Source organism: Lycium barbarum, chromosome 2, assembly GCF_019175385.1.
Source record: "Lycium barbarum isolate Lr01 chromosome 2, ASM1917538v2, whole genome shotgun sequence".
NCBI lineage: Eukaryota > Viridiplantae > Streptophyta > Magnoliopsida > Solanales > Solanaceae > Lycium > Lycium barbarum.
Genome location: NC_083338.1, coordinates 24,682,793 through 24,695,113, shown reverse-complemented (window position 1 = coordinate 24,695,113; position 12,321 = coordinate 24,682,793). Strand labels below are relative to the sequence as shown.

The window sequence follows — 12,321 nt, the reverse complement described above, 5'->3', positions numbered from 1 at the left end:
AACCTGCATAGGAGGTGCCTCGTGAAATGGACCCTTTTGGACCTGGTACATCTCCTTCGACATACCTGACTCATCTTTGCAAACATTTACCTTCTTGATCTGGGTGTCATCAAACGTTTTGCTCAGCAATGAAATATTCGTTGCAAGCTGAGCCAATGTTTGTTGGGTATCTTGATTCTCCATTACCATATTCTGGATCATTACACTACCATAGGGCACAATATCAGTATTATTTGAGTGCCAAGTCAGCCTGTCAAGTATGTTGGTCACTCGTCGGTAAGATTTATCCATGAAACAACCATCAGCTGCATTGTTTGCAATGGATTGCATCACGAGATCCAGCCCTCGGTAGAACTTCTCCATTAATATATGCTCCGGAAAACCATGACTTGGAAATTTCTGCTAATACTCTTTAAATATCTCCCAAGCTTCATATAATTGTTCCCCTGGTCGCTGCTTAAATTCATAGATCTTGTCACGAATCTCAGCCTTCTTGCTAGGAGGATACCACTTCTTGAGAAACATTGCTACCATCTCTACCCATGTAGTAATAGAATTCCGGGGCAACTTCTCAAACCATGCTCTTGCATCGCCACCTAAGGAATATTTGAAAAGCCTCAGTCGAATAGTATCCTGTGAAATGTTGTTTTGGATGTGATGAGCACATACATCCACAAAATTCTGCAAATGGTGTTGAGGGTCATTTTCGGTAGAATTCCGAAAGTATCCCTCAAGCTTCAACAACTGGCAGAGGGAGGAGTCAATTTTGACACTTGCAGCTCCAACCTGAGGATGAACAATAGCAGATGCATAGTCCTCCTCAGCAACAAGATCAGCGAAAAAGTTCTCGTCTTCTGATTCATTCGCGCAATCATTCAATCGACCACCCTGGTTACCAACACGTTGATTTTGCTGATTTTGATTCATGTTCACCTGGTTTACAAGGAATAGCAAACAAGGTATGATGGAATAAGCAAAAGACTTCAATCAAAGCAGACACTATTTAGTAATTTTAAAACCGTACTACTCCCCGGCAACGGCGCCAAAATTTGATACGCTCAAATTACACCTTGATTAGCGTAAAGCGGACGATGTCAAATATAGTAACCCAACAAGGTTGGGGTCGAATCCCACAGGGAATATGGTGTGAAAAGGTTACTAAACTCGTAGAATGCTTAATTTAGGTCTAATGTCTTAATCCGATGATTTTTGTAAAAGTTGGTTGTTTATGACTAATAGCTAACTAATTGCTTTGGATTGTAATTTATGGTAAAAGAAATCAAGGTTACGTCCTCTTTAGACGAAATGTATGATCATGGGTATCGATCTTGATATACTTCTAATGTATTATTTGTGTGGATGCACTTAACCTCTACTTGAATCTAGACTATTTCCCAATAAGAAAAGATTATTTATTTCTATGATTTTTCCAAAGATAAGAAAGTATGCATGAAGAACGGTTAATTATGCTAGGTAAATTCCTCTTATTCCCAAGTGAATTTATTAAACAAGGTTTAAAGTCTTGAGTTCTTGTTATTTGTTCTTACCAAACCCTAGTTATTTTCCCAAATAAACCAAAGTTTATGGTGATAGCTAATGTTTTCAACCACTAACTATATGATGAAAACAAAGAACAAATAAACCCTAACAATCCATTATGCGTATATCAGTTACAAAATCCCAATCACCACACACCCATCCTTGGGTTCATAACCTTAATAAAGAAAATTAGCTACTCATAGAAGAAGAAGAACAACAATAATGATAAATAATTGAGATCATAATACTTACAAATGATTGATTGGAATTGAAGAGAAACTAATTGCAATTTCTTGTAATCCCAAACGAATTCAAAAACTATAAGTATTCAATGCTAAGGAAATAAAACTAAAAATCTGGTGAATTCTAGCCTACAACAAACCTACATCAGGTATTTATAAGAGTCTAAGTCGTGCAAAATACATTTGACAAAATTGCCCCCGACGGACCAATGTATGGACCGTAAATATATACGGCCTGTAGAATCTGTAAATAGTCTCCGTAAAATCTTCTTCTGTCGCCCAGATATACGCTCCCTTTTACGGACCGTAAATATTCTACGGTCCGCATAACTGGTCTGTACATTCTTCTTTCCTTTGAGACTTTGCTGGAACCGATCTACGGTGGGACTTACGGACCGTAAATAATGTACGATCAGTACTTCTGCCTTGACTTCCTCCTTCCAGTTTGAGGCCTTTCTGTTATTGATCTACGGGTGAATTGACTAACCGTAAATATTATACGGTCCGTCTTTTGCTCCGTCCAATCTAAGCTTCATTTATTTTTGCTTTCTTGAACATCTTTTTACGACATTTCCACAACTTGCTCCCAGAATACGCTAAACACCCGTAACATATCACAAACACATCAAAAAGATCAAGACTTGCTAAAAAACAAGTAAAACTTATAGCCAAAAAGCATCGAATGTGCCATAATTTCACGGCACATCAGAACGTTTTTCGCACTTGCGAAAATTTTCTTTTCAATGTAGCCAGCTCCTACATAAAAAAATCTGCTTCTGCCACTTTGCACCTGCAGTGTCATTTCTGTACGTGCGCTCACTGCTCCAATCTCTAGAGATCACTGGATAGCTAATAGTTTGATCTCAATGTAGCACATAAACATTTAGGGGGTCCGTTATGAGATGTTCGTGGATCTTCATAGTCTTTGATGTGTTTTCATCATCGAGAGTTGGGTTCGAGGCAGCGCAGGTGGATGTATTTGTGTTAGGGTAAGTGCATTATCATTGTTTCTCTTCCTGGTGAGGCTTGGAATTTCTGGGCCTATCAAGATACGAAGTAGTTCAGAGATTTGAGATAAGTGCTTAAGGGAAAGGACAGGGGGCAAAGGTTTACTAGCTAGGATAATGTGAGAATCAGGGATCGTATATGTGTGCCCAAGTGGGGGATGTGGCCAGGTTAGTCATGGAAGAGGCTCACAGCTCGAGGTATTCTATTTCATCTGGAAACTACGAAGAGGTATCGGGTTTCAAAGCGACATATGTGGTTGTGCAGCATAAGAAGGTTAAAAATGGACTGTGTGGTAGGATTACCAATGATTTTGGAGAAATTGATTTTATTCTAGGTGTTTATGGGCTGCTTGGCCAAGACAGTTCATTTTTTGCTGATTCAAATTTTTCACAACTCCGAGCAGATGGCGGGAGTCTACTTTTAAGAGATACTCCGTCGGCATGGAGTGCCCGTTGCGTTCATTCATATCAAGATACTCTGTTACGTTCCTTCTAGGGGGAGCTTCGTGCAGTACTTTCACCCTCCGACCGATGGTTAGTCCAAGCAGACCAGAAGGGTCCGGAAGGTCATGCTAGGGGCTTGCACGATTGATTTCATGTTCATGAGGATTAATTCTTAGTTTTGATGGATTTTGCCTACGATAGAGATTACCATTCAAAGCATTGTATAGTTAGGAATGGCACAACCTGATGAGTTCATAGTTGACACTCAATTTTGACCTTTCTGTACTATACATATCTTACTAAATTGCTATTTTACTATTTTAATATTATACTTAATTACATGCCACATTATTATTGCAGTTACGTTTATATCTCATACTTAAGCATAATTTTACAAAGTGCGTGTTTATTATTACTACTACTACTAGTTATCTTTATTTTAAATCCTGTTACTATTACCGAAATATTTCGAAAACAATCAGTCAAGATACAATTTTACATAGCCAGTTATTACTCATTCTGTATGAGTAATGTTATTATTATACCGTCAATATTTTTTAAATCTACGTACTTAGAACTAATAGCATCTCATTTATTCATGATTTTACATTCGTGGTTCATAATTTTAAGTGATATTATTATTACTAGTTGTAGCGTACGTGCGTTGTACGTGTCAATATTAAAAATTTTGTACAACAAGAACAAATTATGTAAAATAGAAATGGACGTTAAAATTGTTATAATAGTAATTTAAATGACAAAATAATGTTATTCTATTGACTTAATTGTTGAATTACGTGTCATAAGTATTTAGATTTTTCACGTGCGTAAACTTGAAGAGAGACTAATTTCATTGAAGTGCACATGATTGCTATCACAAAAAAATCCATAAGCTTAATTGAAAATTTAGCAAAAGAATAACCAATAACAACTTTCTTAGAAGTGCATGTAATTATTATCACAAAAAGATATCCAAAAACTTGAAAGTTTAAAGAAAGAATAACCAACAACTACTAGTTTCCCAGAAAAATATCCATAAGTGAAAATAAACAGAGTATTAACAACATATGAAGATGGATGGATGACAAAATAGATATATCTAAACAATCATTGTTGGGTGAAATCAAAAACAAATCATACCGGGTTTAGTAGCAATCAAACAACGAATAGAAAAATAAAATAAAATTTTTAAATAAATAATTTATGTAGAAAAATGAAGTTAAGCTACTCAAATTTTTCAAGTATTACAAAAAGAGATTGGGGAAAATTATAAAAGTCTCTATTGTTAGTTTTCTTTGTTTTTTGTCTTATTAACTATTTTTAGTTATATATATATATATATATATTCTATTATTAAGTCTATTTTAACTGTATATTATACTTATATCCAAAAAAACACATGACGAATAGGTTCTTAAACTATTATTTAATTATTTCTCTCCTATTATTAGGTAACTTTTGGATTCTGAGTTGAACAAAATGTCGGTGCACTTTCTTATAATATTGATATAACTATTTCTCCTATTTTTCTTATTTATGGAATCGTTTCAAAAAAATATTTGCTCTTCCTTGTGTTAGTGTAGACACGACTTCTCTCTTTACATTTTTGTTTCATTTACATACGATGTCAACAATCTACCTTAGGCTGGTTATTCAATACTTCTTTCCATTTGCCCTTCAATGAAGCGAATCTTAATGTTGTTGAAAAATCATAATTCTATAAGCCAAAGTAACAAAGGACTCTAAATATAACAGTGGCTTTCCAAAGTCAAAAAGGACTCCTATGGAGATATTACTTTGCCAGATATAATGGTGGATTTTTTTTACTTTTTTAAATAATATTTTCCAACGTCAATAGGATTACAAAAAATAACAGTGGATTGTTTTACTTTTCTAAAAATAAAATAGGTGACATATTATAAAGACTATTAAATAACAGTTTGATAAAAATAATAAATGACAATTTTGTTTTTTATGGAGTTTTTTAATGAATGGCAAAAGGTTCAATTAACATGTCTAAGACCCTTCATGCTTTTAATATGCATATATCGCATTGAACAATAATATTTATATGAAAAATAAATCAGTGAAAAATAATAACTGGCGTTAAAATAAAGGGAAAATACATAACCCCCCCCCCCCCCCCCAACATATAGCCAGATTAATTATGACGCACCCAACCTTTGCGGGCGACCTATTACCCCCCAGTCTTAATTTTTCAGTATTTTAGTACCATTTTTAACTGATGTGGTAAAAAAAAATTATGGCGAGTGATGAAATATAATAATCAAAAAATGGAAAAAGTTTGGACCCACTTGAACTAAACTTAAGGCAAATATAAGCTGTACGAAACAATGGTTTCAACTTAACCAAACTTAAACATTATTTTATACCCAACTAAATATAGTTACTCTAAATTTGAAAACTAAAAACAATATCCATTCAAAACCAAATTAATACCAGTAGACTAAAACTCCTCGTCACAGCCACATGTAATAATTAGCTCCTCATTTAGTCCAATTTGTTAGTAAACTAACGGAATACCAAAGATGATAAAACAACTCAGATGCTTAAAATTGAGAAAGAAGACATTGAAGACACGTTCCCTCACTCTCTTCCACATTTCAATTGTTAAATGCAATTTATTTTTCTCTTTCTTCTTCTTTCTCCTTTTTCTCTTTCTTCTTCTTTTTCCTCAACCACCACCGCCGCCACCATACTGCCGCCGCCGCCACATCGCCGCCTCCTCCTCCTCCACAGCAGCAACGCAGCAGCAGCAGCAGCAGCAGCAACAACGCAGTAGCAGCAGCAACAGGAGGTACAAAAAATATTAAAAATGGGTTGAAGAAAATAGTTAAAAATATTTTGGTGTTTGATTTGCCTTCAAATGAATGTGTGTGTTAATGGAGGAAGAAAATGGGTTGAATGAGTGTCTTAATGGAGGAAGAAAATGGGTTGAATGTTTCTTGAAAATAAGCTCTTTATGATTGATGATTAAATTGAATGTGTGTGTTAATGGAGGAAGAAAATGGGTTGAATGTGTGTGTGTTAATGGAGGAAGAAAATGGGTTGAAGAAAATGGGTTGAATGTGTGTTGTTAATAGAGGAACAAAATGGGTTGAATGTGTGTGTGTGTTAATGGAGGAAGAAAATGGGTTGAATGAGTGTGTGCTAATGGAGGAAGAAAATGGATTGATGGATTTCTTGAAATGAAGAAGAAGAAGAAGGGTTTAGTGATGAAGAAGAAGAGTTTAGTGATGAAGAAGACAAAATTAATGGTTTAATAGTTAATCAGAGGTTAATGAGTGTAAATATAATTAATAAAAGAAAAATCAAATGAAAAAAAAGGAAAAGTGGCAGTGACGTGGCAGTGACGTGGAAGCAGCGTGGCACCAATGTGGCGGAGAGTGTGCAGCACTCTCCACTGTGCAACTGGGTTTCAATTTTTTTTTTGCCACGTCAGTCAGAAAATGGTACTAAAATACTGAAAAATGAAGACTGGGGAGTAATAGGTCGCCCGCAAAGGTTGGATGCGTCATACTTAATCTGGCTATACGTTGGGGTTTTTTTTTATGTATTTTCCCTAAAATAAATGCAATATTTATTTAAATGCCGAAGAGAATGTTATTGCATTGGCACAATAGCTAAATTTGGTATCTATCCAATGAATTAATCGGTTAAAATTTTGTTCATAAAAAAAAAGACTTCTAAACCTAAACGAATTCCAAAGTGTCCTATCGGTTACTAATCTTAGGTTTGAAGTTATAATTCTTGACAATATCGATATGATTTTCTGTAACACCTCGTAGCTTCGGGCGAAAGTTTGACTCATAAGATGATAATATAATGGAACCAATATGAGGATTATAGGAAGTGTTTTGAAAACCAATTAAGTCATAAGAAATGTCTTTGGGCAAAGAAAAGTTGGAAGCCACTCTACGGGGCATGTTTGCAAGTGAGTTTATAGAAGGTCTTACTTCCAACAACCATAAGCCCTTTATTAATTGGGAATTTGGTAAAACTTCCTTGATGCCAGTTGTATCCCTTTGAAATAGCTTTCCAACGGTATATTATGGGTCTTTAACAGAGCTGTGTACAAGAAGTTATGCCAATTTTACCGAATGTTGTTCAGAACTGACACCCGTCGCTTGTGCAGGCGCGTGCGATGGCCCCGCGCAGGACGCCGATCGCACAAAAACCCCTACTCTGAATAATGATCTGAGTATGTTCGTGCGCTGCCTGTGCGGCGCGCGACCATCGCATGACAGGGTCAGTTTCGGGTCAAAAGTCGGGTTTTACGCGTTTTAAGCTATATTTAGGACTTGGGGTTCATTTCCCCAGCCTCCCCATTCACGAAAATTCTCTCTAAACTCATAGAGAACAAGTCCCAAACCTCAAGATCTTCCAAGGTAAGTTTTTATCATGATTCTAGGTTGAATTTAAATCCCTAATCCCTTTCTAACTGGAGTAAACTCTTCTAATCCATAGCGTTAGGATTGGAACATTATTGTTGGATGTGGAAACCCTAGAACCCGAATTCAAGAGGATTGGACTTCAAAAAGGTAATGTTTCTACTCTCTAAACATTTATAGTTGTGAATTGATGAGTTTTTGGGAGAATAGTAAATGGGTTTGATAAAGAGGATTATATGAACTATGCTAGAGTTTTGGATTGTTGACTTGGGATTGTTGTATTCATGTGGGTGATGAAGAATGATGTTGATTACACCTAATTGAGATTGTGGAATCACCTAGAAGTAATAGAATGGGAATTGGGTGAAGCAATCACCATTAATGAAGACTGTGGAGCTTCATGCCCACTAAGTGTTTGATAAAATGCTTAGATGACCAAAGCATGAATATTATTGCTAATATAGAATCCCTTTGACTTGTATTGATATAGATCAAAGTTGAGAGGGTTGACGAACATTGTATTACGCTCAAAGGCTGGAATTAAGGTATGCGAGGTTAACTATCTGCGTTAGGGAATGTTCATGATTCTCCTTACACCTCATTCTTCATACTTGTCAGTAATTTGACTCAAAATACAGTTTAGCCCTAGTTTTATGATATGTTGTAGAACTGTTATCTTCTAGGGTTGCAGTTACAGAATTCGTTCATGGTTATCAATTTGAATATCATGAACTCAGCACGTAATCTTTATAGACTTATGTATTGTCACCACATGAGTCTCAGTCTAGAAATTAAGTATGCTCAGAAACAGTCAGTGTTTTCAATTCAGTCCAGCATGTCTATTTCAGTTCAGCATTGTTCATTGTTGTTATAGTCTCAGTCCTTATTAATTAACCATAATTATACATATGTGATTTTGCCCGAGGGTACAGCACAGTCTTGTGTATACGTATACATGGCCGAGGCCATTGACTGACGCACTACTAGGCCGAGGCCATAGCGTGCATTTATTATTGGGCAGAGGCCCCACATATACAAAATAGATAATACAGATGATTCAGATACAGAGCAGGGAGTATTCATATCTCTACTTCCTTTCTATTACATTTACAGTTATCAGTTTCAGTATTTTATTGCTTCAGTTGCTTTACATACCAGTACAATTCAAATATGCTGATGTCCCTTTTTTTGCTTGGGGGCCTACAGCTCGCGATGCAGGCAACGATATACAGGTTGACGACTCAGCTATTTAGGAGTGCACGTACCAGCTACTGGTGAGCCCCAAATTCTTTCGGGGCGTTGTCAGCTATCCAATTATTTCAGTTTATAGACAGCTATTATTCAGTACTCTTAGAGGCTTCATAGACACAGTCCAGACAGCCAGATATTTATTATGTTAGCCTTGTTGGCAGTTGTTTGGTTTAGCCATATTGGCTATTTTCAGATATGTTCAGATTGTCCAAGTATTTCCGCATTATGATGTTTCAGTGAGACTTTTTGTTAATCAGCATGTGATAGTTTTATTTTATAAATTAGTCATGTTTTGGTATCACATGTTGATTCAGCCAGCCAGTTGGTTCGCTCGGTCACATGCAGTCAGGCACCGGGTGCCGTGTTACGTCCAGGCCCAGGTTCGGGGCTTGACAAAGCTTGGTATCAGAGCCCTAGGTTCAAGTGTCTTAGGGAGTCTATGAAGCCGTGTCCAGCGGGGTCTCTTTAATATGTGTGAGGGCCCCACACATATAAACAGTTGACCACCAAGACATTCAGGTTTTGTCTCATTTCTTTCTACTCTAGATCGTGCCATGAAGCTTAGAGCAATAAGTAACTTCACTTCCTATCGAATTACGTACGTTTCGACTGCGCAGGAGACGAACAGGTAATTCAAGGTCCAAGTAAGGATGTTTACCCATAGGGGGTACAATTGTGCAGTACTTACTGGTAACGAATGAGACTTCAAGTGCTATTGAAAGTGTAATACAATGTAAGATGCCCGAGAAGGGGTGTAGTAGAAAGAATGGTATGTTGAATGATAATGATGTTCTTGAGAAAGGAGAATGGGATACCACAGGGAGAGGACATTAGAGAAATTAGAAAAGGAGCTAAGTCTACAGGAAACGTAAATCATGAAGGATCTCAAGGAAGTGGTGGCAGACAGTTTTCTACCGGAGGTCATCAGGACCCACTCCATCTGCAGTTAAAGATTGAAAGGGAAAATAAACAGGAAAGTGTAACAGGTACAGTTTGAGTTGGACATATGAGGTAAGTTCATCATTTTTATATTGTTGTTGAAATTGGGAGCCCTGTGTGGCTATGATATGATATGACATATATGTATATATGTTATCCTTGTGAGGCATTGTTTGTATTTCCTGCGTGCAAGTTTTGGGATAGTAAGAAATACAGAGGAAACTTTGCCAAAATTTTCCTAGAAATAGAAGGAGAATGAGATATAAGTTCGTAGTATGTCTTGAAAGGTCGTGTCAACAGTAATGATAGGATTTGACCAAGTTGCAAGTCTGACTTCGAGAAATAAAGTTAACTGTAAAATTGATAGTAATAGTAATTATGAGGTCAATATTGATATGGTAAAAAGTAATGCTAGGATAATTTGGAAGGACTTGTGATACTAAGAGATGATATGGAAAAGGCGGGCCAATCTTAATGGAGTATTATATTGAGGTATCGACTGAATTGATAAGTAGGGATAAATTACGACGAGTTTATATTTAAAAGAAGTAATAGTATGATTGAGACAAGAATACCGAGGAGGAAGATTTGTGACGAATATGAATGATTCTACTTTGTTTAAGTTTTAGTCAGATTAGAGTTAGAGAGTACGACGGCTGTAAGTTAATTCAGAAGTAATTATTATTATGAGATAAGGAGATGTGGCAGTTCTCTCTTAAGCTATGTGAGTAAGTGTTTATTCCAGATGGGTATAGTCTGATATGACTTTGAAGTGTATAGAAAGCTTGGGTATCTTTCGTATAAGATAGATAAAAGTTTCTTAAGTGTGATCCATAGTTCAGAAAAGATAGTATACGGCCATAGAATAGCGTCAGATAATGAGGGAGAGTTAGAAATAACTTAGGTTATTCAGAGCAGAATAAGAAAGTATGAAGCTAGCAGGTGATTAACAGAAAAATAGTAAGTAAGTTTTGAGTAGATACAATGCATTAGCAATTTTAGCAGAACTAGTAGAAGTATGATTTGATTTCCTTAGTCAGATGAATACCTTAAGTGGGTGACAGTTTGGATACATCCAAATGTGTGTTAGAAACCAAGGACTTAAATTAAATTCGGAGTAGAGTAATTAGTGGAAGAAGAAATCAGCTAGGCCAGGCCGTAAGAGAGAAAACTACAGAAGCATAGCCTTTAAGAGTTGTCAAAAAGGGGTTTCCCTAAAATTTACAGTGTGAGCAGAGTTAAGTCATTAAGATAGAGTATGCCGGTTATGAATACAGTAGCAACCCGTTTATATAAGTAATTTATTTTTCCCCAATAAGAAATTGCTCAGAAGTGAAAAAAAAAAGTTGTCAGTGTTGTAAAGTACAAAGGAATTACAGAAGATAAGGAAAGTTAATTGGATCCCAATAAAACAAAAGAATTTGCAAGTATAAGACGTTAGCCTTGGTCTAAGGGGGAGATGCATAAATAGCCAGTAAGTCCAGTGAGATAATTGAAAACCCGAAGGGTTAACATGAGATATGAAAAACCTCAGTTCAGTTAGGTTGGCATAATGAGATAGTCTCCATAAGGAATATGCCTCAATTTAGAAGAAACCCGAAGTGAGTAGAATGATCGTCGATCGAATTGTGCCAAGTTCAATTACTATCGATTAGGCAATCACAGAAAAGCTATAAGATCATGCCCAGTTATGTGTCACAAGGATAGTGCCATTGTATGAGACTCTAATCTTTAGGGTGCTAGTCAAAGACTTAGCGCACAACAATACCATGAGTATTTTAGGAAGTATCTCAAAAAAACAAAATCAAGTATGGAAAGTACAGCTCATGATTTAGGCAGACAAGAGAACTATGGTGAAAGAAGTTCACCTCTTATCCAAGCTAAGAATTCAAATTTCGGACTCCGAAGTGGGTGGAGTTGTTGCCCAGAACATGGCTTATTCCTCCTTAGTCATCGAAGTTAGAGAGAAGCAGTTTGGTGATTCCTACTTGCTGTAGATGAATGAGGGGATTCACAAACATAAAGCCTTATCTTTTGAACAAGGGGGAGATAATGGTACCTTGAGGTACCGAGGCAGATTATGCGTTCCAGATGTAGATGGACTCAAAGAGCTAATTATGTCAGAAGCTCACCATTCTAGGTCTACCTCGTTCAGCTAGGAGGCATGATTTAATTTGGGTGATTGTGGATAGACTTACGAAGTCAGCGCACTTCTTGCCAGTTAAGACCACAGATTGAACAGAAGATTATGCCAAGTCATGTGTTAATGAAATTGCCAGATTGTATGGGACCCTAGCGTCCATCATTTCAGATTGTGGTGCCCAGTTAACAGCAAACTTCTAGAGATCATTTCAGAAAGGATTGGGTGCGAGGGTTAACCTCAGCACAACTTTTCAATCGTAGACCGATGATCAGACAGATACGCTATTCAGATATCATGTTATAATATTCATGTCAGCTTAGTACTCAGATGCCAGTCCAGTACTC

The 12,321-nt window shown here is 36.6% G+C and overlaps 1 non-coding gene across 1 annotated transcript; it reads left to right on the top strand.

Annotated features, from left to right (window-relative positions):
• Positions 1 to 379: 379 nt before the first annotated feature.
• LOC132629595 (small nucleolar RNA R71) lies at positions 380 to 485 on the top strand. Its single transcript, XR_009578362.1, has one exon. It is a non-coding gene; the product is annotated as a small nucleolar RNA R71 (small nucleolar RNA).
• The last annotated feature ends 11,836 nt before the right edge of the window (positions 486 to 12,321 follow it).